Raw genomic sequence first — 26952 nt, forward strand, 5'->3', positions numbered from 1 at the left:
GAGCAGCCTTAAGGTTGCTTGATGTTCTTCTTTATTCAAATGGGAAAAATTGAATTTATCTCTTAAATAATTTTGTTTAGTATGTTCCAAATTGCAAACATTTTCTATGTATTTGGAATAGTTAAATTCTTCGAAATAAATTTTATTTTTTAAAATTTCAACGTAGTTTTCCGCACAATTAATTTTTGCTTGTAAAGGTTTTAAGAAATTTTGGCCTATTATACCTGAAAATTTTGTGTTTGAAAAGTTCAATAGTTTCCATTGAAGGGTACCAAAGCATCCAAATTCTTTTGGAAATGGTGTGGTTACTACACTTTTTATTTGATTTACCCCGTTTAAAGTTTTGTATTTTATAGGATATTTCATTGTTATTATGGGATAATTTTCCGATAATATCCCTTCTTTTAATATGCTAGTAGTTGATCCTGTATCTATAAGGCAACTAATTTTAGTTTTTCCTATCGTTATATTTATTATGGGGAGTTTTGTTCTTGAGGCGTTATTAAAAAATTTACTTCGTTTTCCTCAAGTACACCTATTTCCATTGGTTCAGGTGTTAGTGTGGTATTATTGTTGTTAGTGCTTCTACGCGAAAATCTGGTATTATTGCTACTATTTCCTCTGCCGTAATTTTGCGCAAAATTGTGTGAATACTGTTCATTTTGACGTGTATTAGTATTTTGTGTGTTTTGGTAATTTTGGTTATACATATTAGTATTTGGTTTAATTCGTGTAACTGAGCTGTTCCTATTTGTGTTTTGATCAGTATGAAAATATTGCATTTTATTCATAATAAAATTTTGTTTGCTTGAGTTTTTTCTGTGTGTAATGTGTATAGTTCTAGTGTCGTCTAAAGCTTTAATTTTTGAATATTTATTTATAATATCATTAAGCGAACAATTTTCATTTAAATGTGATCTCATAGGTACATCAATTTTTTCAATTAATAAACTGACTAGGTCTCTATCTACCCTATCTGGCCTATAAATATAAGGCTTATCTTCGTCAAATAAATATATTTGATTTATTTCAAATTTAGCTTTTTGAAAATAAGAAAATAACTCTCTTAAATTACTTACCTTTATATTTCGGCACTTATTAAAGATGTCGCCATATGTAGTTTTTGGCCTTCCTTGTTGTATTAGTTTGGTTTTGATTTCCTGCCATGTTGGGTTGTCGCCTAGTTCCTGTACATGTCTTCCTGCATCTCCCAGGATTTTTTCATTGGCTATTATTGTTGTCGCCAGGTTCATCAACTGTTGGTTGTTTTGTGGGCATAAGTTGATAATGGCTTCTACTGATTTAATAAATGCCATTATATTGTGCCCTTCGTCCAAACACTTCAGCTGTCTAAACTGCTGTAACAGCTCTTTTGGGTTTAATAACGATTGTGTCTGCATTCCGTTCTCGTATTGAAGCCTCATTTGGTTGATTGCTTCCTCCTGTTGCCTGATGACATTTGCCATTTGCTCCATTTGTTGTTGTTGATTGCTGCTTTGTCCATCCCTTTCGTCAAGGTTTCTGTTAGCGTCGAAGCGGCTCATGTTTTATTTTATATTTTTTTTTTTTTTTTATATGTATATATTTTCTCCCAACTTTGAAACACTGCGTTTTCGTTTTTAATGTCACTTATTTATTTTATTCACTATTTTTATACTCTATCGTTCGAGTATATAATTCTGTTTGTTAATTTCCAAAACGGTTCGTAACACTCGGAAGAAAACGTCGAATTGCCGAAAAATATATGTATATGTCTTTTATAAAAACTCTTTTATTTAAATAAATTTTAAATTAGGCTTAGGGTTCGCTTTATCTTAAGATAAAGTTCCGTTGACTGCGCCAATTATGTAGAATAAGGTCGAATTAAAAAAACAAGCTTAAGCTGTTATGTTATATCTTCCTTTATTCACTTGAATCTTAAGACTGACTTAACAATAATTTCGTTCTTAAAATGAAACCTACAATATTGATCAAAATAATCGAATATGAACAAAATCATATACATACATATGTAATCTTTTAATACTTATCCAATTACATTGATATTTATGTGGCTTAAGCAGTTTTTAAGTGGACATACAAATAATTCAGTGCATTGACATTTATGTGGCTTAAGTACAAATATTCCTACGTAATTTGATATTACTTTGACTTTTGCTTATAAAAGTAAAAGTAATAACATTTCATGTAGTACTCATAAATTTGAGTTCGGTGACATGAAATTTGAGCCACAATGTTTACATTGCAAGTATCGTTGTTTAATTTTTTATGAAGCAACGACACTTGCATTTTCGTTATACACATTTATATGAGTGTCAAGTTAAATCAAGCCGACAAATAAATAAATGTTTTATACAGTAATGTTGTTGGGTTGATTTAAGTATTTTCTTATTATTTCATCTACGTTGGAGTTTTCATTACATATTGTTGTTTGTGGAACTATATATGTAACTCGCGCGATACCTAATAACAAAACATTAAACGGGAGCATACCTGCACATTACCCAATTCGCTTTCGCGTTCTCCTCCCAGTACGAACATACATATATACATGTACCACCGTATATGAAAACATACATCTTATATTAAAACATAAAAGTTCAAAGTCCACATTTGCAATTATCCCGCAATACCTCTTGTTCTTTGGCAAACAAAAACAAGCAGGATTGTGGACAAAAAGCTAATTGATCTCTCTAACGAGCTCTCAATTGCTTAGGAACAAAGCATAACAAACAATTCGTGCATACTTATGTAAAGGGTGATTTTTTAAGAGCTTGATAACTTTTTTTAAAAAAAAAACGCATAAAATTTGCAAAATCTCATCGGTTCTTTATTTGAAACGTTAGATTGGTTCATGACATTTACTTTTTGAAGATAATTTCATTTAAATGTTGACCGCGGCTGCGTCTTAGGTGGTCCATTCGGAAAGTCCAATTTTGGGCAACTTTTTCGAGCATTTCGGCCGGAATAGCCCGAATTTCTTCGGAAATGTTGTCTTCCAAAGCTGGAATAGTTGCTGGCTTATTTCTGTAGACTTTAGACTTGACGTAGCCCCACAAAAAATAGTCTAAAGGCGTTAAATCGCATGATCTTGGTGGCCAACTTACGGGTCCATTTCTTGAGATGAATTGTTGTCCGAAGTTTTCCCTCAAAATGGCCATAGAATCGCGAGCTGTGTGGCATGTAGCGCCATCTTGTTGAAACCACATGTCAACCAAGTTCAGTTCTTCCATTTTTGGCAACAAAAAGTTTGTTAGCATCGAACGATAGCGATCGCCATTCACCGTAACGTTGCGTCCAACAGCATCTTTGAAAAAATACGGTCCAATGATTCCACCAGCGTACAAACCACACCAAACAGTGCATTTTTCGGGATGCATGGGCAGTTCTTGAACGGCTTCTGGTTGCTCTTCACCCCAAATGCGGCAATTTTGCTTATTTACGTAGCCATTCAACCAGAAATGAGCCTCATCGCTGAACAAAATTTGTCCGAAAAAAAAAAAAACCGAACACTGATTTTGGTAATAAAATTCAATGATTTGCAAGCGTTGCTCGTTAGTAAGTCTATTCATGATGAAATGTCAAAGCATACTGAGCATCTTTCTCTTTGACACCATGTCTGAAATCCCACGTGATCTGTCAAATACTAATGCATGAAAATCCTAACCTCAAAAAAATCACCCGTTACAAAGCATATTGATCTCTTCGACGAGCTCTCAATTGCACAAAACATAAGCAACTTCATACGCACATACAAACATACATATAAGTCCAAGTATTAGGGTGTACCTAAATACAAAATATTCGGACATAAAATATTTTAATTGATAAAAAGTACGTTTTCTACTAAAATAAATAAATAATATTATTTCGCAAAAATGGTTAACAACAACAATAATCAAAATACACCTGCAGGAGCTGCACGCCCAAAACAGGTTGCTAAATTTGTTTCAGAAAGTGACAGTTTAACAAGATACTGCACTAGATTTGCGTCTTCACCGATTCAAGAAGACTCTGAAACGTTATTAGAAATAAAAAGCCAAAATCTTAAAAATTTCTGGTCTCGTCTCCAAGCGGCTCATGACGCCATAGTAGAATCTGACGATTCAAACGTACCACAAAATTTGAAACAATCGGCTTACGCAATATATGAAAACTGCTTAGACCAATATGAAGAAACAACAGCTATGATCTCCGATCAATTAAAGCTAATAAAAGCAATTGCACCTACTCCTCATCCAAGAGTAGAGCTGCCACAAATGCAACAATATCAAGAGGCAAGTTCAGGCATCAAACTGGAGTTGCCCGCTTGTGACACAGAAACCTTTTACGGAGGTTATGAAGAATGGCCGTCCTACCGGGACATGTTCACGGCCGTGTACATAAACCATCCTCAATTATCACAAGCGCAAAAATTGTATCACCTCAGATACAAAACTAAAGGTCAAGCAGGCATAATAGTAAAACAGTTCGCTCTTAATGACGATAATTTCAATTTGGCTTGGGAAGCTCTAAAAGCTAGATTTGAAAACGAAAGAATACTGGTCGATAAGCAAGTAACGACACTATTAAACTTGCCTAAAATTAAGAAAGAAACAAGTGTAGAATTCATTAAACTAGAATCCACTGTTTCTAATTGTATGTCGGTTCTATCGACACTTAATATCTCCACAGACAGCTGGGATCCTATTCTGGTAAACATTTGCACCGCCGCATTACCAGAAAAGTCGTTACGTCTATGGGAGCAATCGCTCTCATCACGAAAAAAGTGCCCAACGTGGCTACAAATGAAAGATTTTCTCACCACCCAATATGAAATTGCGGAAAGGTTAGAAGAAAAAATAATCAGAAATAAGAACATTAAACACGACCAAAATAATAGCTTCAATAGACCCCAAGCTAGAAGCAAAAACAAATCAAATAGAATTTTTAACAAAATACAAGCGTTCACATCCGAACAGAGAAAACATACGTCATGCGAACTATGCACAAGAGGGCATAAACTTAAAACTTGCTAGAAGTTTAAAAAAATGAATGTCAATGAAAGGAACAACTTTGTCAGGTCAAAAAGACTCTGCACAAACTGCTTGTCCCATACACACAATCTTAAAAATTGCAAAAGTAAATACAATTGCATATATTGTTACAAAAGACACAATTCAATGCTGCACTACAGCACATACCCCAACTCACCCTATAAAAGCGCTAATAAATCGAGAACCACGGGATTAATTGCAAACACAAATACCGAAAACCAAAATTTAAAAAAAAGCCAAGAGACACCATGTTGCTCAAAGGCACAAAAAGTTCTAACGCTGCACAGCGAAACACAAAGTGGACTAGTTACAGAACTAGTAACCACCATGCCAACTAAAGTTGAGTATAAAACAAACAGATACCTTAATTCACAATTAAGGAAATTTCGAAGGTTAAGGAAACTTCCCCCTATAACAAAAAAAACTCCAGAAGATCAGTATTGTGAAGACTTCTTTAAAGCCACAACTACTCGATCAAATAATGGCCGGTACGTCGTACGCTTACCAATAGAGCCACAATTATCCGATACCCCAAATAAAGGTAGAAAAAGCAAGGTCAGATTCCCTCTGACAACCTCATTTAAAAACACAAATATATGCTCGTAACTTTTCGACCCCGCAGGATGGCCTTAGCCAATAATGATACACAAATCCTGCTTAAAAAATCTCAACGCCAAACTAGTGTATAGGCGCTAAAACATAACAAAACTATTTCAAAAAAAAAAAGAAAATAGATCTTACAATATTGCCCCACGGAGGCTTAAACTTTCAAAAATAAATAAAATCTCACCTACCCTTACAAAAGGTAAAGGTCGTTCTTATCGCACTTATCCAAGCGCTTCTCATGTGGGTGGATTATGGGAATCAGCTATACCAAGCATCAAATTAAGTATGAATCCTCTACTCTACGAATCGAAGCCGTTCTCCATTCACGGCCACTGTTTCGCAAGATCCCTCTAATTTCATAGTCCTAACTCCAGGGCTAAGGGGTACCCATTCTGGCCACATCTGAGCCAGGCGTGGAGTTACTATCCTTCATAAGCCGATAATAAAGAACAGACAAATAATAAACAATTGTCAAATAACCGCTAATGAAATAAACAAAAGCAATTAACGCATACATTTGTTTGCTATAATAATGAGTCAAAACCGCAAACTCAAAATAAAGTTGCTTTTCTCAAATACCTGCACGCAAATTAAAATACATACAAAAATATATGGTATGTTTTAAATCAAAATCCGTTCTCTGCACATCCGGATAAATGTTAGTACATTACTAACTTCTGTTGTCAGAACGTATTCTGCGCCTCGGCTACTCCACTAGCAGTACGCCAAAATACCGACAATAACATATTCGTGGAATACTAGGCAAAATATTCGCCTAGGGGGCCCGGGATGTTTAAATGAGTTACGCATTAACCTCCTCCACTCGGTAAAACTGGCGCAGCCTAATAGAACAGCTCAACTCACCACGTCCGATGACACCATATTCATACATCACCATACAACACAACTCACCACACAATCAACCCAGTCAACAAAAAGGTTGGCAACGGAAAAGCAGGCACACATATCGTCGAGCCCTCATCGCTGATACAATTAGATTTCCCACTGCGCCGCGTAAACAATACATTCGTTACATACAATTTACATTCGCACGTTAACACTCGAACAGGCACTGCGCTCATCAACATTCAACAAGACAATTCGATCTACACAAACCTTGCTTTTATCTTATCATTTTGCCCATCAATTTGCCGAAATAATGCCAGCTGTTCTCAATTGGATTGAGATTTGGACTGTTTCCTGGCCACGTGAGATGCCGTATTCCATAAAAATCTTTTTGGCTGGACGTCGCACTTGGAATCCAAGATTTTTCAGCACATTTTGTATAGAACTTATAGTTATTTTTACCCCAGTGGTTTCGCAAAATTTTGCATTGATTGTTCCAGCATGTTAAAAGCGATCATTAATGCACATCCGTTTAATTTGTCGTTTTTGACGAGATTTTACTGTTTTTCGACGTCCACTGCCCTTTTTTCGAGCTATTCAATTAAAATACGTATAATTTTTAATTAAAATACGCACGTTCCAATCCCATATGCTTATTTCACGATTTGATCTTTGGATAATTTATTTTATATAAAGCTCCCCTTTCTGCTTTTTTGTTGACACCACCCTGTTCAACTTTACTTGTTTTCACAACATATTATAATGAAAATACCAAAAATTCTGCAATAAACACGTGCGAGCACTGCCGTTTTAAAAATAAAGGAAAAATAATGTAGTCACATGACAAAACAGCCAAATAAGACAAATAGTGAATTTTGAGCAAATAGTGACAGTTCAAAATAGGAATATTAGAAACTTTTCGACTGCGTGGGTTTTTCGCCGAGTGCAGTTCTTTATATACTTCTTGCAGGACTAATTTTTGTCTATTCTGCTTTGATATTTACTTGGGTTAATAATTTTTCGTATTCGGAATTAATTATTCTTTGTTTATTATTATTTAATATAATTTTGTTTATTTTTTGTTCAATTTCTATAACATCATCGTGATCTGGGATTCCTGTTATGAAGTTAAGTATGTTTCCTAGAAAGTTAAGTATCTTTTCTGTCTTCTATATAATACTTGATGTTCTAGTATTTCAATTCTTGGAACGGGTTTTTATCTTTTATTATGTCTGCATTATTGTAGTTTTGGTTTTTAATTGTATTAGCGACAGTTTCATAATGTTCCAGTATGTTTGTTAAGTTTACCATGTGAAATATATAATCTTCTTTTTCGTATAAGTATGAATCGTCCGTTCTAGTTAGTATACAATTTTTATCCTTGGTTTTAGTCACTATCTGTGCTTAATGGGATCGCACGGTGCCATACCAGGTGAATACGGGGAGTGGTTAATTGTTAAAATGTGATTTTGGTCCAATAATCGGTCACAAGCGGCGATCTGATCTGAGCTATTTTTGGTCGTCAGTCAATTTGCGCGGAACAAACCGTGCACACACCTTTCGTAAGCCCAAATGTTTGGTCAAAATGCAATAAATCGATGTTTTGGAGATGTTCAAATCCGTTTCCATGAATTTCAATGATGACTTCGGCTGATTATTGATGAATTTGCGCACAGTTTCGATGGAATTTCCGGTGATCACGGATTTTGATTGGCCCACATGTTGATCGTCATTTATGTCCTCACGACCACTTTAAAACCTTGAAACCACTCGTGCACTCTTCTACAGGAGAGGTAATCATCGCCATAAACTTGTTTCATCACTTGAAACGTTTCGGTAAAAGTTTTACCAATTTTAAAACAAAATTTAAAGTTGACTCTTTGTTCGAAGCTCATTTCAAACAAACATACTGACACTTAAAACGCAATAATTTCACTTCCGATAGAGGAAATGTGATGAAATTCTCACTGGATAATCGATAAAGATAGCAGATTCTAACGTACTAGACGACATATAGATGGCGTCACCAGGGGCGCTAGATTTAAAACGTCCTGTTTACTTTGGAACCCACTTGTTATTTGTCCTTTTTTATATTCTTTATGTATTCGTTTTTTATTTTGGTATTCCAACATATTTTTTTTGTTTTTCTTTTAATTTATTTGTCAGGATATTTTTCTCTGTTAAAAAATATTTCTGCTGGTTTCTTTTCTGTTACCGAATGTATCGTTTTATTGTATTGTAACGAAGCTTTATGCTGCTCCTGCTTCTTACAAGTATAAATTGCTGAGGTATACTCGCCGGGTTCGTTACAATAAATTTGTAAAAATTGGGGCTCTTCTACGAATCGTAGTTTATTTTATTTAACTTACATATATTTTAATTAAAGTTACAAAATTGTCTCCCGCGGTGTAATGTCGTCGCCCGTGGGAAGTGCTGTCAGCGTAACGGTTCAGTGTGGTCCGTTAGGGCAATACCGTTTCCCGCTCTGCTGCGCTCCTGGGTGCTAGACGACTTGCACGCTTGGCTACTTCTGCCGGCACTCGCGTAGGCTTCGCTGACAATATCCTTCGGCGTGCGTTGACGCTCCCGTGCTACGACGACCACGCTCGCTTCTTCCGGCGCTTGTCTAGACTTCAATAACGGTGTCCTGGCTTACACGTTGACGCTCCTCTTTTACGACGACTGCGTTCGGCTATTTCTGCCGGCGCTCCTGTAAGCTTCGATGACGATGTCCTGATGTAAATTAGTCCTTCAGTCCTTACGGCTGTTGTCCAGGAAATAAAAATTGTTTCGATTATTCCTCAAGTCCTTACGGTTGTTGTCCAGGAAATAAAAAAATTTTTCTCCAGTTTTATAATTCAAAATCAAATTCATAATCAAACTGTTTCTGCATTTTAAACTTTAATATTTTTCAATTTGATTTTGCTAAGCACTATGTGCTCCTCTTAAAATCTAGCTTAAAACTAAAACTTAAAAATATGAGCCCTGTCTGATTCCCTAAGCTATGGCACAATTTCGGCAATTCTGCTGTTACTGCACCGGATACTGTTGTTGTTGTTGTTGTCGTTTAGACAACAGGTGAATCGCTGCTACTGCGCTGATATTGGAGTAGCGAAGAATTTGCCAGTTGATGTGAAAATGCTGACGCGGACTATTCCCACGCTTACTGGCTGGTGTGGAGTAGCTCTAAGAACGCTACAGTGGGCAGACTAATGTGTTAACTTGTACACGTTGACACTCGCGTTCTACGACTACTACGCTCGGCTACTTCTGTCGGCGCTCGCATAGGCTTCGCTGACAATATCCTTCGGCGAGCGTTGACACTCCCGTGCTACGTCGACCACGCTCGACTACTTCTGCAGGCGCTCGTGTAGGCTTCAATAAAGGTGTCCTGGCGTACACGTTGACGCTCCTCTTCTACGACGACTGCGTCCGGCAATTTCTGCCGGCGCTCCTGTAAGCTTCGATGACGATGTCCTGATGTACACGTTGACACTAGCGTGCTACGACTACTACGCTCGGCTGGTATACACGTTTACGCTCCTCTGCTACGCTGGAGAGGTTCTTTTTACCCACTTTTGCCGCGTAAAGATCCCGGACCACGGAAGACTGCGTTAGCGACCGCAATGTTAAAGGTTGAGTTGGTCAGAGGATAAATTCACTACCAAGCTCACCTTTAACAGACGGCGTTCACATGTCAGTGTACCAAGACTAGCCAGAGGATAAAGTCACTGCGTAGTCTGTCACAGTCCCGTACTGACTGCTTGATCATCCGCCATCGAACTCCCCACCAAGCCTGTGCTGCGTGCTAACACATTCGCAACATGTTGTTTTGGGATGGCGTGTGTTGCTGGGACTGCGAATGTGGCTGGCAGTGGCGTTTTTTTTTTTTTTTTTGTTTTTTTTATAGTAGGGGGAAGCATCGAAAGCCGGAGTGCGGAACTTTAATCCGCTAAACCTAACCTACTCTCAACTCAAGACTCTCCCACGGAACCACCGATTAAGTATTACTTCGTGGGAGGGACAAGACATTTAAGTCTCCTCTATTGCGCGGACTGACGGACGCCTATTCTGTTGAAAAGATCTCAGTTTGGTCATTATGAATGCTGACGCTTCGCTGACAGCTTTCCATTTATCAGTCGACTGACACATGAGTGTCGTTAAGTTATCGACCGTAAAACTACCACCGAGTGTGGTTTTTAGCTTTTCCCTTGTATTCGAAAAACGAGGGCAATGAAATAATACATGCTCAGAGTCTTCTATGTACCCTGCACATGTCGGACAATTCGGACTGATGTCGTTGTGGAATCTGAAAAGGTAGCTTCTAAAGCATCCATGTCCACTAAGCATTTGGGTCATATGAAAGTCTAGGTCCCCATGTTGTCTGTTTATCCATGAGTGGATGTCTGGTATAAGTCGGTGAGTCCGTCGCCCTTTGGAAGAGGAATTCCACCGATCCTGCCACATTTTAGTGCTCTTGTTTCTCTTCTCGATCCTTGCCGATTCTGTTTTAGGCGTTGATAGCTGATATAGACGCTCGAGTTCGTCTCCCTGGATATCAATGGCAGTGGCGTATGCATGCTTTTTGTTGTTTTGTCTCCTTGTCTGATTTTTCCGTCTCCGTGGTTATCCCGTTGAATTGTTTGCGTGGCGTGTTTTTATCGCTGCGTATGAATTCTTGTTGTCATTTCTTCTGCATGTCTGGTTTCTCAATCTTCTTGTGTTCTTATAAGTGGCGTGGTTTTCCCGTTGTGTTGTGAACAATAGGGTGTGCATTTATGGGTTGTGTGGACTAAATTCGGTGTAGATATTTAGTTCTCACAGTATTCCTTTACGGCATGGAATATTTCCTCTTCCGATGCGCTCTGCTTATCTACTGCTGGCTAAATGAGCACCTGACCCCCTCTTGATATAATATAACTACACCCCACACATATACACCATACTCAACACATCATCTTTCATCCCAGACTACACACACCACACGCAACACATTATCTTTTCATCCCACACTACATACAACAACTCAACGCATCATCATCTACACCACACCTTTCGCACCACACATGAGGACACCAAACACAATCAACAAAAGGAACTGGCGGACGGCGCCAGGTCTCTTTCTTATTCGATCCGTCGATCAGTCAACCTATCCTATTTGATTATCCCGCATTTAATTCGTTTTGCCATCAAGGTCGTCGCTAAACCAACTGGTAAGTGCCGCGAGATTTTTATAAAAAAAAAATCTCTCGTTTCTATGGTCCTTCGAAGCCGTACCGGACGGCAGTAGTGGTAACAAAGAAAACTAAAATAAAAATAAATAAAATAAAGTAATAATAATCATAATAATCGGTCACGGTAACACGGTAACAAAATCAAAAAAAAGTGTATGTGAAAAACCCGGAGTTGAAACAAAAAAAGTGAAAAAACCCGGAGTTTACAACTGTTGAAACAAAAAACTGGAAAATAACCCAGAGTTTAAAACTGTTTAAACAAAAAAGTGAAAAACCAGTTGAAACAAAAAAAAAAAGGTGCGTGGAGTTCCTACGCGCGGATGAAGTTATACTTCTTAGAGATATTCAGAAATGCATATCATTTTGTATGAAAGAAAACTAGAAAACTTAAATTCAATAAAATGATTAAATGAAGAATAAAGCAAAGTCTAAATGAATGAATTTTGACTCAGAAAGTAGTTCCGTCTCTTCGTTGCGGAAGAGAATATGCAGCGTAATCATCTCTCTTTTGTTCTTCGCCAATTTGGCTGCCGGATTGACTTGTGAAGATCAATTTTTTGTTGGTGACATATTCATATGTGTACGCATATGTATGTTTGTATGCTTGTGATTTATTTGTTCGGCAATGTATGCAAATATATGTACATATAAGTATATATGAATGTATGAACATGCAAGTCAATGCGCGCTCATGCGTATACATACACTCATATGAGCATGTGCAGATACACAAGATAGGATAGAAGATGTATGCCTTTTAACATCGTATACTATACAAATAAATATTTTTCTTACTAATAGAAATTAAAATAAAGAAAAATATTTATTTTATAATATACGATGTTAAAAGCAAAAAATTAAAAATTTATTCTGTCGGGATTCGAACCTGGGACCTGTGTTAGCATCTTGACCTTCCAAGCGCTTACCACCAACACCACCAATTAGGTTGCGCTGACTTAAGTATGATTTGGTTATGAATGCAAGAAACATACGATGGTTCTAATAATTTTGTTTAAGTATAGAAATATACATACTTTGTAGAACATTTGCTTTCGCAATAAATTTATCACAGCAATACATATGCATAATATGTATATACATATACATAACATTGCTGTGATGCCCTGAGAAGTATAGTCTTAATAAATTTATTATTAATTTTTTGCTTACTAATAGAAATTAAATTTATGACAGCAATATTATGTATATGTTTATGTACATTGCTGTGATAAATTTATTTTCTATTAGTAAGAAAAAAATATTTATTAGTATTGATTTCCAAAAGCACTGAAATGATTCTGTGAATTTATTCATTAAAATCGCCACTCAGAAGTCGTTTTATCCCTTGTAAGCGAGCGATTTTCTTAAATCTCACGCTCCCAGATAAAACGATATACCTCGTCCTCGTGGGTCAATTTCAAAAACCACAGAAATGATTCTGTGTGATTCTGAAAGGCCAACGCAGAGTATTTCAATTAAAAGTCACACAAAATAGTTAAGAATTCGCAGAAAGGCAAACGAAAGAAAAAGAACTATAACTTCAATAATGCACAAGCATACAAACATACATATGCGCACACATGTGAATATGTCACCAACCAAAAATTGAAACATTGTTCTACAAAAACAACAACAGCATAAGCATGGCAACATTGTGTTGTGTTGTTGTGTCGGCCGAGCTGTGCCGAAAGAAACGAACAAACGATCGCCGATTGTCACCGCTTCGCTTGCTGCTCGCACATCTTCGCAGACAAGGTTGCGTTACATTCATATGGATGGAGCGAGGTTGCGCAACTTTGCGTTACTTTTATATGGAAGGTTGCGCAACCAGAATCTATCGCAACCTTTTCCGGCGTCGTATAAGAAGTATAACTTCAAAAAAAAAAAGAAGTGAAAACCCCGTTTGAAAAGAAAACAAGGGCAAAAATTTTGTGAAAAGACAACGGTAGTGATGTGACACATTTTAAAACGGTTACAAAATAAACCGTTGGTGGGTATACATATAAAAACGTGAAAAGACAACGGTGGTGAGGTGACGCAGTTAGAAAAACCTTTGGTGGATACAAAAAAAAAAAATGTTAAAACTGTTAAAATTGCAGAAAATAACGGTGGTGATATGGTGGTGGTGGTGGTGATATGGTATGATATAAATAAAAGCCAACATATTGGAAGAAAAAAATTTCATAGCTACATTACGTGTGCATATGAATGCTGGATAATAACTTAAACAAAGTGAGGTGACAAAGTGCAGTGTTAAAATTAATATACACATACAATACATATACGAGTATGTACGTATGTAAGGTTACAGTGAGTTGAAACGGCCCACAAGCGAAAAAGAAAAAATAATAATAATAATAATAACTAAAAAGAGGGGTAACAAAAAGTGCGGTGAAGTGAGAAAGAGCAGAGTAAAAGAAAAAATTAACACATACTATATATGTACATACATATGTACATATATACATATAAAAGGTGATAGTGGAGTGACATATAACCTACAAACAAAAAGGAAAAAAAGGAATACAAAAAATACAAGCTACAACACCAGCAACAAAAGGAGAGGAGAACTGGAGAAGCAAGCGAAGCACAAGCACTGGCACACACACATCAGATACAAACGTTGGCTAAATGAGTTAGCTTTCCGCCCTCATACACCCCTACACCACACAACACACCACTCATAAAGCAACGCTGTGACACGCAAAAGGCAACACTGGCACACTCTCCACATTTGGAGACCACACTCATCGTCAACATCGTTGGAAGCAGCAGTCTACACCCACACACACACACCAATACACGCTGTACATCAACCCACCATAACTCTCCACAGCCCAACGAGCAAAAAAGGGCTCGTCCTGAAAGCAGCGTGGCTTTTTCTACCACTTGTTTCGAGACGTACACATCGGCGGACGTTATACGGGTTGCATATTCGGCGCGCGGTTAAAAACGCATTTTACATCAGTTTCTATTCATCCGGCGATAGTCCGCACGTATTACATCAGTTTCTATTCATCCGGCGATAGTCCGCACGTATTACATCAGTTTCTATTCATCCGGCGCTAGTCCGCACGCATCACATCAGTTTTCTATTCATCCGGCGCTAGTCCGCACGCATCACATCAGTTTTCTATTAATCCGGCGATAGTCCGCACGTCTTTTACATCAGTTTCTATTCATCCGGCGATAGTCCGCACGCATTACATCAGTTTCTATTCATCCGGCGGTAGTCCGCACGCATTTTACATCAGTTTCTATTCATCCGGCGATAGTCCGCACGCATCTAAAACATCATTTGTTATTCATCTGGAGATCCTCTACGCGCGGCAGCGGAATCAACGCATCATCACCACATCGTTTTATAAAACCATCTACACTTCCACTGGTGCCCGACCAGGGAGTCCACTAACTTAATACAACTAACATAAATAATACATTTTTTCTATATACATTGTCACCGTCACTGGTATCCGACCAGGAGACGTTTATTATACCCTTTCAGTTTATTTAATAAAATTGTGAACGTGAAGTGAACAACCACCTATTTATATATACTGCGTCCCAAAAGCAGTGGGTATTAAACCCAAGTGGTAAGAAGTTTAAATACACGTAAACTCACAATATCCCCAAAAGCCCCTGGCGGAAAGCAAAGTGAGTTTGTACCAGAAATGTAAAAAAGCACGTCTGTAGTTTATAACCGTCTATCACAAAATAGGCCGCTTCTTTATTGAATACCTCCTTAAATATACATTTGGTTAACGGATTGTAGCATCACGCCATATGATACATATGTGCATACATATATATGAATGTCTATAGTTTACATATTAGATTTACATTTACATTCGCTAAGCTAGAGTGAAACTGCTAGTCTACGAATACAAGGAATAAAAGGAGGACACAATCATATTGATCATTCAGCATTCAGCTGACTGGTATCGGTTTGCGTCCTTACTAATTATGCGCAGGACTGCATTTTACTGAACTTAAATCTTGAACATCCTGCCCGGCTGAACCCTCGCGGTTCAGTAATTCTTCTGTAGGACCTGTTAGGCGGCATAACTTCTGCACCGGTCGCTGACAGCGCTGCTTACTAGGAAGTCCATTTGATGATGTCTGGTTGGTATTGTACTCTATGGTCACGGTACGAACCAGGCCATCACTGCCCGGGTGAACGTCAATCACCCGTCCCATACGCCAAACTGATGGTGGCAAATTTTCACCACGTATAAGAACCACATCTCCCCGCTGAACATTGGGTTCCGATCTAGTCCATTTGTTCCGTGTCTGAAGAGTATTTAGATATTCGGATTGCCAGCGGCGCCAAAAATGCTCCAACATTTTCTGGAGGCGTTGCCAGTATCGAAGACGATTTTCTGGAGCTTCAGGCAATGGAGGATCTGGACGACAATTGAGTGGTCGTCCGATCAGAAAGTCACCCGGTGTTAGAGCTATCCCTCCTTCAGGATCATCGTAGAGAGCTATCAGTGGTCTCGAATTTAGACACGCCTCGATGCGAGTCAGGAGAGTAGACAATTCAGTGTAACGCAATGTCTGGCTGCCCATGATCTTCAGCAGATGCTTTTTAGCTGAACGAACTGCTGCCTCCCATAGACCGCCGTGATGAGGTGCGGAAGGTGTTATGAACTTCCAACATGTACCTTCAGCTGCCAGATGTTGTTGAGCATGTGCTGTTACCCAAGCCTTTAAGTCCTCCTGCATTTGACAATTAGCCCCTACAAATTGTGTTCCATTATCACTGTATAAGGTGGCACAGATACCCCGTCGACTAATAAAACGATCGTAAACATCTATAAATGCCTGGGTACTCAAGTCCTCTGCCAGCTCAATGTGAACCGCTCGTGACGCCATGCAAATAAATATGGCAGCGTAGGTTTTTGTAGTCGGGGTAGTGCGATGCTTTCCCACACGTACATGGAATGGTCCGCAGTAATCCAAGCCACTACGAGAGAATGGTGGAGCCACTAGTACACGCTCTTTCGGAAGCGAAGCCATTTGTTGACGTTGTATAATTTTAAGATGCCTACGACATGTAGTGCAGGCCCAGATGAAAGACTTTACTTGAGCCCGTGCGCCTATAAGCCAGAAACGCTGTCTAAGGAACTGAAGCACTTGTTGTATTCCACCATGTAAGCAACGTGTATGAGCATCAGCGACTAGTAAATAAGCCAGAGCACCACGCGGAATTATAATTTGATGTCGCTGATCTTCACTTAAGTCGGAGTTTGTGAGTCGACCACCTACTCTCAGTATGCCGTCTGTATCCAAGAAAGGATTGGGTGCTTGTGCTTGTCGAACATGCAGAAGTAAGGCCCAGTGCTGTTCTGCGACTGAAACTACATCGTTCCTGTAACCACGATATTTGGGTAACCAGCGCCTTAACCAAACAGTGGTGTTAAGTAAACGACTCAATTTACTAAATTTCTCTATGAGAGGTATCCTGTTGTCTTTCGTGGATGTCATAATCCACTGGTAATTAGCTCTGGAAACGAGGATGGAGACCACACGATTCAGCAATCGAGAGGTGCTCCTCCTCCTCCGTTAAAGAAGGTAAACGCATTTCCTCCACGCCCTGGTGGATGCACGTTGGTCCGGTCCACCAAAGATGATGATCTGCTAAGACGGCGGGAGATAAGCCTCTGCTTGCACAGTCGGCTGGATTTGATTCCGAGCGAATGTCCTTCCAAGCGTTGATGTCTGAATTGGCTTGGATGTAAGCTACCCGATTGGACACATATTGCTTGAACGTGGATGGTGGTTTGCGTATCCAGCATAAAACAATAGTAGAATCACTCCAATATGTACATGGGGCGTCCTGTAGACCTAAAGCTTGACGTACGTTGTCCATCGCCTTAGTTAGAAGATGAGCACCACACAGTTCCAGGCGTGGTATCGTCACATCCTTAATTGGTGCTATCTTCGTCTTCGCTGAAACAAGAGCTGTGCGTGACGTACCACCTTTATCGATCGGTTGAACATATATAACTGCTGCATACGCTTTGCGACTAGCATCGCAAAAGCCGTGGAAATGCACTAAAGAGCCCACTCGTATGCCCAGCCAACGCGGAATACGAAGTCGTGTAATATCCTGTAAACTGTTGCGGAATATCACCCATGAATTGAGTAGCTCTGCAGGAAGTTCAGCATCCCATGGCAGACCAGCTTTCCATAAGTCCTGTATGAATAGTTTGGCCACCACGACTACAGGTGCCAATACCCCAGTTGGATCATATAATTTCGCCACGTCACTCAAAACCTTTCGCTTGGTATGCATTGACGTGTCGTCAACTAAGCTTACTTTGAAGAAGAGCTCGTCGCTCACTGGATCCCAGTAAAGACCCAATACCTTTGTTGTTGAGTTGTTCAACTCTAGTTCTGATGCAGAAACTGTTGTACCGGTTATCGCAGATAATACGTGTGTAGAATTGGAATTCCACTTTCCCAATATTAATTGTCCTTGTTTCAAAATAGTCGCTACATCTTGAGCACGGGTAACAGCAAGTTCATCGTTGTCGACGCTATCCAAATAGTCATCAACGTAGAAATTATAAAGTATGCTATGACGCGCTGCGGCAGCCCGGCTTGGGTCATAGATGACTTCATAATTGTCATTCGCACATTGACGCAGTGCGCGTATTGCGTTGAATGGACTACAAGCCATTCCATAAGTTACCGTCTTCAATTCGTACACTTGAAGAGGTTCATTTGGCGATTCACGCCAAAGTATTTGTTGCCATTTACGATGTCGTCTATCTACCAGTATTTGTCGGAACATCTTCTGTATGTCTACAGTGATGGCTACCTTGCATTTGCGAAAACGGTGAAGGATGTCGACAATATTGGCATGTAGTTGGGGTCCAGAAAACTGTGTATCGTTTAAGGATGTCCCATTCGATGTCTTCGCGGAAGCGTTGAAAACTACGCGAAATTTTGTAGTTACCGCATGATGAGGTATGAAGTAACAATTTTCTTTGTTGGTGAAAGCTTGCTTGCTAACCTCCATATGATCGAGAGCAATGTATTCTCGCATAAATGCAATGTACTGCTCACGAAGGCATGGGTCGTTCATCAACCGCCGCTCGAGTTGTAGAAACTGACGGAGTGCCGAATGATGAGATTCTCCAAGAGCAGGAGCATCTGGTCGAAATGATATTTGCACCTGGTACCTGCCGTCTGAGGTACGGGTAACAGTAACGTTGAATATCGTCGATCGTGTAAAGTGGAGGGAGCAGAACTTATGACTGGTCCAAATACTACCCAACCAAGACGAGTGTTTAAAGCGCAGTAAAGTTGCTCTGGAGAACCCTGGATGAAACCCTCCTGAAAGAGACCCGTTAGTACGTCAGCACCAAGTAGCAGATCCACCGGACTTGGAGTGGCAAACGTTGGGTCAGCTAGTGTTAAATCCTTTAAATGGCTCCAAGCTTCTGCGCCTATATGCATATCTGGCGTTACTGAGGTTATTGTCGGCACGACATAAGCCTCGAGTTTGAAGTTAATGTTGTTGTCAAAGGCAGCCTGCATCTGTACTGTTATATGACCCTTACTGTAGACTGCAGCGCTAGAACCAATTCCTTCAATTCGTATCTCCCCTGGACGCCTACGAAGACACATACGTTTTGTAGTAGCATCGGTAATCAGACTCACCTGAGAGCCCAGGTCGCAGAGAGCACGACACACGAATTGTCCTCCATTGTAATCGATCAGGATGACCTTCGCAGTCGCTAGTACAATGGTCCGGTCTCCATTAATGAGAAATGACCGGACCTTCCCCAATTGTCACTGTTGTCGTGGGTATACCTGTGGCACCTGTGTTGAAGGTGTGTCCAGGGATATATTCCGATCGGTTACGCGATTGTCGGTGTCTTCCTCCATAGTCGGTGTATTGCTCGCAACGTTGCCTTTGCAGAGCATCGTATGATGACGATGATGGCACCGTAAGCAATCACGCGATGTACAATCACGAGATCCATGATCACTTCCAAGGCAGTTGAAACATAACGAAAGCCGCTTAACTGTATCCCAACGTTCCGGTATGGAAAGATTAACGAACCGTTGACACTTGTGTATTCGGTGCCCGTTAGCACAAAGTTGGCAAACAACCGTAACCCCTTTCACTGAATGTAACGGCTGAGATGAGTTTACCGTTGCAACGTTAGCCTTAACGGGACGGGTGGGTCTCTGATGAAGAATTGATGTACCGTTCGTAGCTCCTTGAGGCAAATTGTTGGCACTTCTCAATAAACGTCAAAAAGTCCTGATACATTGGTATGTTGTTCGTCTGAAGGCTCATCCCCCACTCATACCTGGTGGTTGTGGGCAATTTAGGTAGCAGAAGTGGCACCAAGAGAGCGTCCCAATGCCTTACCGGAAGACCCATAACGCTTAAAGCTCGCATCACATTTTGGACGGTGTCAACTAGTCGAAGCAAGCCCTTCTGGGATTCGGCGGGTTGATTAGGTAAATTCAGGATACGCTGCACGTGCGATTCCACTAACAAGCGTGGATTATCAAATCGCCGTTTCATCTCCTGCCACATGTCCTCATAGCCGCCTGTGTAAAGTCCACCGACCAATGGTACGCTATCAGCATTGACATGTTGGCGTAACTTGCTCAATTTATAACTGGAATCCAGATCCTTACGATTGTGAACTAGTGCCTCGAACAAATCTTTAAAAGGCAGCCAATTCGCTGGGTCACCATTGAACACAGGAATCTTAATTGGATCTAATCGCATGTCCAATTGATTCGCCACACAAATACCACTTTCACTAGCGCCACATATACGACGTAGTCGAATACATATTTGTGTGTACAGCAACTCCGTAGCAGCCAAGAAATCGTCATGTGTGGTCAATTCGCTGGCTTGTGCTGAAGACACCAGATCCGTATGATACTCCATAAACCTTTCAAAATGCTTGTCCAATTGTCCACGAATCACATCGCACTCAATGCTGTCCGGATCGTAATTAGCTGCTTCTGTCATTTTGCTAATGCGCACAATTGCGGCATGCGCTGAAATACGTAGATTCAAACTAGCCATCATAAAAAACTTCACATTAAAACGGGATCGAAAAGTTCCTCACAGGAGGCACCAAAAAGATGTACCAGAAATGTAAAAAAGCACGTCTGTAGTTTATAACCGTCTATCACAAAATAGGCCGCTTCATTATTGAATACCTCCTTAAATATACATTTGGTTAACGGATTGTAGCATCACGCCATATGATACATATGTGCATACATATATATGAATGTCTATAGTTTACATATTAGATTTACATTTACATTCGCTAAGCTAGAGTGAAACTGCTAGTCTACGAATACAAGGAATAAAAGGAGGACATAATCATATTGATCATTCAGCATTCAGCAATCAGCTGACTGGTATCGGTTTGCGTCCTTACTAATTATGCGCAGGACTGCATTTTACTGAACTTAAATCTTGAACAGAGTTGTATCGTTTCATTTCAATTTTTATATTATATGTATACATATATGTACATATGATTTGATATCAGAAAATTAAATTTGCGGTCAGACCAAAATTCCGGTCGGAAAAGTATTGAAAACCGTTTCCAAACTGTTTTCGGTATATTTTACGGTAAAAACCGAAAAACCGCTAACAAAGCAGTTTAGTACTGTATACAGCGGATTAGTGATTGCCGGTAAAATACTTACCGTTGTGTTATAACACAAAAATCATTCCAATACCAATAAAAACAAAACAATATGTTCAAGTATTCAAGTATTTTCTTGCAGTAATTTCCAGCAAGACCCCTTATACTTAATCAAGTAAAATATAGCAAAAAAATTGTATATTATACATACATACATACATATATGTTACATATACCTCTATAACATATAAAAAGATCGCTAAGTTAAACCATATTCAAATCAACACATTTCAAATATACATACGCATATGTACATTCATATCTAATATTAAAATATTATTAAATTCTCTTTTCGCGGCTTCTTATCTCTGCGAACATATGTATATACATACACTTGTATTATGCGGCGCGATTGTATACATATACACATATATATACGTACATAAAACCAAGTTAACTTGAGAAAATTACCTGCGGTCGGTTAATTCTCTTTTGTGGTTTTTCATACGAACATACTTATATACATACATATATACATGCGTATATATTTATGCACATGCGGGCGCATATAAATACATACAATATATACTGAAAAGTATACCCGATCGACATCGGGTACAAATTATTTTGGATTGGATTTTGGCTAACAAAACGAGGCAGGATTGGGTATAAAATATATTCAAAGTCCACATTGGCATATGTCCCGCAATACCCCTTGATTTTTGATCAACAAAAACAAGCAGGATGATGTAAAAAACCAAAGCGTGATACATATGTACATACATGCATATGTACAAAGTGCAGTGATCTCTAAAACGAGCGCTCATTAGCACATAATAAATAAAATATCCACCCATAGGTATACCCTATAGGACATTTGAACATCAAATATATATGTATAAAAGAAATATACTTAGAAAAATAAAATACATAAAATATTTCCGGTGATTAAAAAAAAAAAAAAATAATAATAATTAAATCAAATTTAAGTGTTTAATTATTTATTTTATTCTAAAACAGTATTAACTTAAAAGAGTTCGCGATTACATATATTATCCAACACGTAAAGCTTTATCTTTATATGAGTTTCGGTCCAAACTCTTATTTACTTAAAAGAGTTCTCGTATAATCACATAAATACATATATACGAAAATATTTTGAAATCTCGGTTTATTAAAAAGCCATTAGTCTTATTGATTTTTTGAAACTCTTACATCCAAAAGAGTTTTCTATTCAACATTTTTATACGAAATTTTTTCTAAACATCTACAAGTCTAGTTTTCACTAAGACGTTTTAATTTATTCTATACATTTTTTAAATGAGCTCAGACTCAAAGGAATACAAACCAACTCAGTTGGTAAAAATCCCAAAAATGATTTCAGACGAGAAAAGTCCGTGTACACCGGCAGAAGCTACACGCTCAAAGCAAGGTGCTACAAAACTAAAGATGGGTAAAGATATTTCTTATACACAATTCATTGCTGAGAGTGACACTTTGATACGATACTGCACTCGATTTTCATCTTCACCGATTCAAGACAATTCTGAATCGGTATTAGAAATCAAAAAAGACAATTTAGACAATTTTTGGACGCGTCTCCAAGCTGCATATGACGCAATCGTAGAATCTGATGATTCAGATCTGCCAGAAAATTTTAAATCCTCAGCTTACACCAAGTATGAACCCTGCCTAGACCAGTTCGAAGACTCAAAGGCAATGATTTCTGATCAACTAAAGCTATTAAGAGCAATTGCACCTACTCCACAACCGAGAGTAGAGCTGCCACAAAGACAAGCCCAAGAGGCAAGTTCAGGCATTCACTTTAAAGTGCCAGTATGCGACACAGATATATTTCATGGTGGTTATGAACAGTGGGCGTCTTTCCGCGACATGTTTACAGCTGTGTACATAAACCATCCAAAGTTATCACAAGCGCAGAAATTGTATCACCTCAGATACAAAACCAAAGGTCAGGCAGGCGTAATAGTCAAACAGTTCGCTCTCAATGACGAAAATTTTAATTTTGTTTGGGAAGCTCTAAAAGCACTTTAGGAAAACGAGAGAATATTAGTCGGCAAACAAGTGACGATACTAATGAATTTATCAAAAATTTAGAAAGAAACCAGTGAAGAATTCATAAAGCTTCAATCCACGGTTTCAAATTGTTTATCGATTTTATCGACACAGAATATTCCCACAGATAATTGGGACCCCATTCTGGTAAATATATGCACAGTTGCATTACCAGAAAAATCGTTACTTTTGTGGGAGCAATCGCTCTCATCGCGAAGAAAGTGCCCAACGTAGCAGCAAAAGAAAGAACTTCTTACTACCCAATATGAGATTGCAGAAAGGGTAGATAAAAAAATAGTCAGACCGAAAAATGTTCAAAACGACAATAATTTAAATAGAAGCTTTTTTAAAAATCAGTCGTTCACATCCGAACAATATAAGCACACGTCATGCGAACTTTGTAGAGGAGGTCACAGACTAAAATCATGCGAAAAATTCAAAAAAATGAATGTTAGCGATCGAAACAATTTCGTAAGAACGAAAAAATTATGTACCAACTGTCTGTCACTTGCGCATACGCTTAAAGATTGCGAAAGCAAATTTAATTGCGTTTACTGCCATAAAAGACATCATTCTATGTTACATATAACAAATTTTTCCAGCTCACCCCCAAACAGCGCAAACGTAAAAAGAGCAACAGGATTAGTTGCAACAACAAATTCTGAAAACTGCCAAGAAGCACCATGCTGCTCAAAGCCGTTAAAACCCCAATCGCGAAATTACGGCAATGGGCGGAAGAGTTGTTCAAAACTCAAATAAAATCTGTCCCATTACATTGACAACTCAAGTTGAGGAAATCTCAAACGAGTACCTCAATTCACAATTGAAAAAATTTTGGGAATTAGAAGAACTCCCCCTATATCAGTAACAACCCCTGAAGATCAGTATTGTGAGGATTTTTACAAAGCCACAACTACTAGATCAGAAAACGGTCGGTACGTCGTACGACTACCACTAAAGCCAGAATTTTCCCACACACTCGCCTTAGGTCATTCCCGCACCTCTGCTATACAACAGTTTTTAAGTATGGAGAAAAACCTACTTAAAAAAGCCGAGCTGAAACCAGAATACGATAGGGTTTTAGAGGCATACCACCATTTAGACCACATGGAGGAAGTCAGCCCTGGCGAAAAAATCATAAAAGGTAAATACTATTCATTTTACCTGCCGCACCATGCAGTAATAAAGCCAGACAAAAAAACCACAAAGGTAAGAGTTGTCTTTAATGCATCAAAATCCTCAAGTTCGGGGAGCTCCCTAAATGATATTCTTCTACGATTCAGCCAGATTTAATGCTCCTCATACTAAACTGGCGTGTATACAAATACGTTTTCAATGGGGATGTTGAAAAATGTATCGACAAATAGTCGTACACAAAGAGTATCAAGATTTTCAGCGAATTATATTCCGAAAATCTGCCTATAGTCCAATACGCGACTTTAAATTAAAAACAGTTACCTTCGGCGTAAACTGTGCCCCATACCTCGCCATTCGTACACTCCACGAACTGGCAGAAGACACAAAGTCAGCATTTCCTCTGGCAACTCAAGTGTTGAAAACACAAACGTATGTGGACGACATTCTGTCTGGAAGCCACAACCTCCCACAGGCATACGAGTCACTAGCACAAGTGACACAAGCGCTCAATACAGCAGGGTTTCCGAGATAACGGCGAACCACCCTAATATATTAAAAAACACATCAAAAGAAAATTTGTTGGACACTAATTTCCTTATATTCGAAAAGAAAAGTACAACAAAAACTCTGGGGATCCAATGGAATGCGATATCGGACCAATTTTCACACACGACTGAGTCCATATCTGCATTGTCCGCCATTACAAAACGCCAAATTCTCTCCTCTGTGGCAAAACTTTTTGACCCCGCAGGATGACTGTCGCCAATTATGATACAAGCCAAAATCTTGATACAAGAATTATGGCTAGATGGTACCGACTGGGACGAGCAAGTGAAACCACTTCGATTAGAAAAGTGGTCCCAGTTCGGGAGCAATCTAAAAGATATCACACAAATACAAATCCCACGGTGGGTAAATTATATCCCAGAGCACAAAGTCGAACTACACGGCTTCTGTGACGCCTCTGAAAAGGTATATTGCGCCACTATATATGTTCGCACACAAAGCGACCATGGCGACCACAAGCCACTTATTAGCGGCAAAAGCAAAAGTGGCTCCCTTAAAAACAATAAGTCTACCACGACTAGAACTATTTGGCGCACTACTACTTGCCAAACTAGCATCCATAGTGCAAACGCATCTGAATATGGCAAAATATAAATTATATCTCTGGTCCGAATCCGAGATTGTATTAACCTGGTTGGAAAAACCACCACATTCATGGAAGACGTATATTTCCAATCGAACGTCTCAAATTCTTGACCTAGTGGGATCAGCCACCTGGCGACACGTAGCCAGTGCTGACAATCCTGCTGATTTAGGTACAAGAGGGTGCAAACCTCTGCACTTTGCCACCACCACCCTCTGGTGGAATGGTCCCCGATAGTTAACAGAATCTCCCGATTCTTGGCCACAATCGCCCATGCGCAACATTATTGCCCCAGAAAGTCGAAAAATCGACTCCTTTCATATAACATTGGATGATACTGACATCCTTGAGAGATTTTCATCTTACCCCCGAGCCCTCAGGGTAATCGCTTACATGCTGAAATTCATAGAGCGACTCAAACTTAGAATTAAGGAAATATGCACAGTATCTCCCCAAGGCGATACAGTGACGCACCTAGACTTACAAAAAGCAAAGATCGCTCTTATCGCATCTACTCAAGCGCGCTACTTCAGCCTAGAGATATCAGTACTAAGAGAATCGAAGCCGATTGATAAAAAGAGCTCACTCTTAGTACTAAATCCATTTCTGGAAACGAAAGGTCTGCTCCGTGCTAACGGTCGGCTTGCTAACTCAAGCCTGACATATAACGAACGCCATCCTCTAATAATACCAGAGAAGTCTCGACTTGCAACATTGCTACTCAAGTATATACACATACTAATGTTGCACGCGGAACATCGCCTAATGCAACATATAGTTCGACAAGAGTTCGATATTCCCCGACTTAAGCCTCAAATAAAAAAGTGCATTTTCATGTGCAAGATCTGCACTATGCGTAAACAGAAGATGAGGACGCAGATTATGGCAGCACTTCCACCGGAACGCTGCAACTTCGCTCTGCCTTTCACTATCACAGGTTTTGATTTTGCTGCGCCTTTTCAGATAAAGGCGTCCATGCTAAGGTCTCCCACAATAATGAAAGGCTACGTGGCTGTCTTTGTCTGTTTTACGACAAAAGCAGTTCACCTCGAGCTATGTACTAATCTGACAAAAGAGGCTTTTCTCGCGGCATTTGCTCGCTTCGTCGGACGACGCGGTTTTCCGTCCAAACTTATGAGCGACAATGGAAAAGTCTTTATCGGAGCTTAAAGAGCCACAGAAAAACAGTTTGTGGACTTTATTAAACAAGTCTTCCCTGAGAT

The 26952-nt window shown here is 39.2% G+C and overlaps 1 protein-coding gene and 1 pseudogene across 18 annotated transcripts in view; one reads left to right on the forward strand and one right to left on the reverse strand.

Annotated features, from left to right (window-relative positions):
• LOC115066185 (synaptic vesicle 2-related protein) overlaps positions 1 to 26952 on the forward strand; it is a 795221-nt gene that overhangs the window by 443035 nt on the left and 325234 nt on the right. The gene's annotated exons all lie outside the window — the stretch shown is intronic.
• Positions 13044 to 13173, reverse strand: LOC125777997 (small nucleolar RNA U3; annotated as a pseudogene).

Source organism: Bactrocera dorsalis, chromosome 3 (genome assembly GCF_023373825.1).
Source record: "Bactrocera dorsalis isolate Fly_Bdor chromosome 3, ASM2337382v1, whole genome shotgun sequence".
Lineage (NCBI taxonomy): Eukaryota > Metazoa > Arthropoda > Insecta > Diptera > Tephritidae > Bactrocera > Bactrocera dorsalis.